The following is a 4,233-nucleotide window of genomic DNA, read 5'->3' as shown; positions in this document are numbered from 1 at the left end:
AATTGCGTAAAGATCATAGCTAGAAACAAAATCATAAAGACCAAATTAAATGCCACAAGGTTGAAATTAATTATCTCTAACCCAACATCTAACTATTTGTCACACAGTAGAAAACTAATTAGTACAAATCTGATACTATTTCATCAAAAGTAACAAAGCCAACTTCTACTGCTTTCTTAATAAACGGGAGCCTCGTGACCTTAGAAAGTTTACTGCTTTATACCCGTAGCAGCATCCCACATCGTAGTTACATTACATGACTTAGTTAGCAACATGGACATCTCCAATTCAGAAAAATAAGCTAGTTCATTTGAAGACGGGCCTTGCTTTAGAGTTCATGTTCATAGGAGACGGGCCTTGATTTAGAGTTCGCATGAGTGTCTTTGGCAAGTCCTCGGGAGAATTAAAAGCGAGTGTGCATATGTAACAGGAATATAAACTTACATAGGGTCCATCAATGAGGATAAACTCGAAACATCCTTCAAAGAAGTTGAGAAAATTGATCAAACAGCTGGTGGTCAAGTTGACAGACCCGCGCTTCAAATTACAGTGAATAAGGACAAGTTTGAATTCTATTTTCAAAAACAGTTCAGTTTTCAAAAACAGTTCCATATATTACAAACATATAATCATCATCGTGTAAAGTATTTTACAGTTCATCATTCACCACAAGTTAGAAGCACAAATGGGTAAGGAGAGACCTTATTTATCTGATCCAATGCAAAAGTGAAGCAGCCCCTCAATCTGTGGTCCACTATATGCTCTCTGACAAAATCTAAATCAAGAAATTAACAAATTAGAGTAAAATATAGTAAAACTCATTACTCAAGTAGTTAATCAAGCAAAGTCAATCAGTGCCAGAATAGAATATGTTTTACTGTGTCAATCATCATACAAATTCTACTATGTCAACAGTCAATCGCCTCTTTGGTGTCCATTTGTACAGAAGACAAATCCCTAGACTCACCAGATAATATATCTGGATAAGGAGCTCGAAAATTCTGGTCCATGGCTGCAAGCAGAGATGATCGATAGATTCGATACCTGAAATATATGTACAAAATGGTTAGGCAGAACATTTGATCTACAGATATTGGAAAGGAAAGTTAAGTTTCATCCTACATTACCTATGTTCACGATGAGCTATCTAGTGAGTCTTCATTAGGGCCTGATGCGAGAACTTCCTGTTGACCTGTACATTAATATTGACGAAACTTAAATATCATTACTAGGCATTTACTTGAAAAGTGAAGATGGGGAGAAAAATATAAAAGTTTGAACTTACTTTTACGAGCTACTAAAGAATCCCATAGGACAGTAGCCTTCAAAACTAAATGGGAATTCTGACTCGAACTTGATACGAGATCGTCCCATTGTTCTCCTTCCAATTTGACTTTATTCCTTAAGTCATGCAGTTTTTCCAGCTCTTGTTGCAAATAAGCCAAAATTCAGGTTTTACATTATAAACTCTTAAGAGAAAGATGCATAAGGAAATGTCTAGACTGGGAAGAGGTAATACAAACTATATTTAAATAAACTTGGAAAATAGACTTCAGCTATTGATGCACCTCTTCAGCGCATAACCCACTGAATTCGGCAGTCATTTCATGAGCCAAATTAAACCATGTCACCTACCGTTATACATTCTACATTCTACATCCATTTCTGCACTTTCTAAAAACTTCATTCCTTCAAGGGTTATTCTTGCCTGTTATAGACCAAAGACTCAACTAAGTTACTTAAGACAAAGTGGAGTATCAACATAAGAACGTGAAAGGAAAAACAATAAGAAAACATAATATAATCAAGTTATTCCATGTCACATTATTTTAATAAATTCGCAGCAGTTCCATGTGATACTTCTAAAAACAAAACAATCTACACAAAAGTAGTAACCACAATACCCTCGCAGCGCACATCAGTCCCTAGTGATACTTCTTTAAACAAAGCAATAAATAAGAAAGTAGTAAGCATAATACCTTCACGGAATGGTACCCTCACGGCGCATGCAATCTGCTTCTCGTTAGAAGCTGCATTAAACTTAAGTCTCTGGTTATTAGATTACCTATAACAAGAAGAAAAAAATGTAATTAAACCTGCGAATATAACAAAAACACACAAGACATTTTGAAACTAATTTTGAGCCAAGGCTAATATACCTCTGCGAATGGAGGCGGACTGTGAAGATGAGGCCAAAGACTTAGACCGTGACGAAGGCCGGAGACCAAGGTCGACATAAGAGATAAGTAGAGGGCTTCTTTGCAAATCCAAGTTTTGTGTCTTCACAACGAGAACACAAACTGCGACGGTTAAAGGAGTTTTTTTAGAATTAGTTCTCAATAAGAAGGTTTATACGTAGGATTTCATCGAGACAGAAGGTGTGAGGTTTGATTTCTTCCATACGAGGGTTTTAGCCGGACAGGGTCATAAGGGTTTCAGTGAAATAGGGCTGTGACCACAACAACTGCGATGAAATGAATATGAGGAAGCTATTTTCAAGGGGGTGAAAGGCTTCTTTGTTTGGTTTCAAGGAGAATATGGCTTCTTATTTAGGGTTAGGGTTTCATTAAGGTTTTTCAATTTGTTTGAACAAAAATAAGCATTGAGTAAAGGAATGTTTAGAGTTTTGATTGATAGAGTTTTTAAGGGTTTGGAGAAGAAATTTGGGATTTGCAGAAGATTAGAGAAATAGGTGAGCGGGAATGAAAAATTGAAGGGATAAAGTGAGGGAATGAAAAATAACACAAACAGGTGGGGAAAAGAAACACGCGTGAAAAAAAATGGAAAACATTATTTTCATTTTCATTAGAAAACACTGCGACAGTTGTAAAAAACAGCCGCATGAAGTGTCGTAATAGTTTAATTAAGGCAGTTATTACTGAACTGTCGCAAGCTAAGTGTTGCAAAATTGAAATTTTCTTGTAGTGACACCAGCCTCGGAACAGTACAGGCGAAGAAAGAATGAAACAAATTATCCTCCTCCATAGCACAAAAAACACAAGACGAATCCGTATTAGTTAATTGGATACCTCTACGCAGCAGCATATCTTTTGTTGGTAGTCTGTTCAAGAAACATCTCCAAATAAAGGCCTTTATATTAAACGGCACATCGGCCTGTAGTTAGGTTTTTATTAGGAAACAATACTTTCTTTAATTAATATTAATTAAAAATGTTTAATTTTCTATTTTTAGGGAAGTAGGTTAATTTGGCTTATTTTTCGTGTTATTTTTTATATAAAGTATTGAATTTATTTAATTTTATATTGTTAATTTTTTTTATAGAAAATACTGAATCTTTTATATTTTTTTTTAATCAAGAAATTATATAAAAAGAACCAAAAGTTCTAATGACCGATTACGAAAAAGCGAGACAAAACTCGAAACAAAAGAAAATTAATCACCAAATACAACCTAAGAAAAACATAACAAAGAAGATTTGTTAAACTCCTAGAAGTTATAATTGGTTGGATTAATTTTCTCAATAAAGGACCACCTCTAAATTTGTTAGAAATGTTTGTTTTGTTATTTTTATATCTGTTATTTTTGTTAGATATCAGTAAATTTATTTACTCATTGTTATTTTTTTAGATATCAATAAATATATTTTTTTTGTCATTGAAAAAGTGGAGAGTTGGTTTTATTTATTTATTAAGTAGAGTTAAAGGATTATTTAAAAAAATAGGTTGTTGATTAAAAAAAAGAATGGCGGTGCTTTTTAATGGTTTAGAATTTTTTTTTTTAATCTAGTTTAATTTGTTTCACATTAAACCTAACTTTTCTGTTTAAATAGAGACGGAACCCATATTCCATCAACGTGAGATGGTGATTATGAAAATCAACATGAAAAGAAGGAAGATGATATCTCACAAATCACTCTTCCTCCTGACTATGATGAAGACGAAACGACTTGCTATAAGAAAGAAGAAGAGAACTTGTGTCAAATCTCTTCAACATCAACAACAACAATCGTTTTCTTCTACAAATTCAATTATAATTGCAGAACCTGACTTTGAGTTTTACTTACCAGATGAGTGCTGGGAGCATGTCTTCACATTCCTCGTCAACCCGGTCAAGCCGGTCAATCCGTTGGCTATCATCAAGCCGTCTAACCCGTTTCATGTCTTCCCATTCCCCACTGACCCCGTATACGGCAAAATCAAAGACAAATACAAACGCAATTTTGAATCTCTATGTCTCGTCTCAAAACACTTCCTCGCCCTCACCAACCGTCTC

The 4,233-nt window shown here is 34.5% G+C and overlaps 1 long non-coding RNA gene across 2 annotated transcripts; it reads right to left on the bottom strand.

Annotated features, from left to right (window-relative positions):
- Positions 1-34: 34 nt before the first annotated feature.
- LOC131631180 (uncharacterized) lies at positions 35-2,743 on the bottom strand. Of its 2 annotated transcripts, XR_009292624.1 has the most exons (7): positions 2,160-2,743; positions 1,980-2,065; positions 1,636-1,708; positions 1,286-1,426; positions 1,128-1,192; positions 968-1,044; positions 35-775 (listed from the first exon to the last, which is right to left on the bottom strand). It is a non-coding gene; the product is annotated as an uncharacterized LOC131631180 (long non-coding RNA). The 2 variants fall into 2 exon arrangements; XR_009292623.1 differs by having other exon boundaries at positions 1,286-1,708.
- Between the last annotated feature and the right edge of the window lie 1,490 nt (positions 2,744-4,233).

Source organism: Vicia villosa, unplaced genomic scaffold, assembly GCF_029867415.1.
Source record: "Vicia villosa cultivar HV-30 ecotype Madison, WI unplaced genomic scaffold, Vvil1.0 ctg.000790F_1_1, whole genome shotgun sequence".
NCBI lineage: Eukaryota > Viridiplantae > Streptophyta > Magnoliopsida > Fabales > Fabaceae > Vicia > Vicia villosa.
Note: the sequence above shows the minus strand (reverse complement) of the source record. Positions and strands in the feature narration are given on the sequence as shown.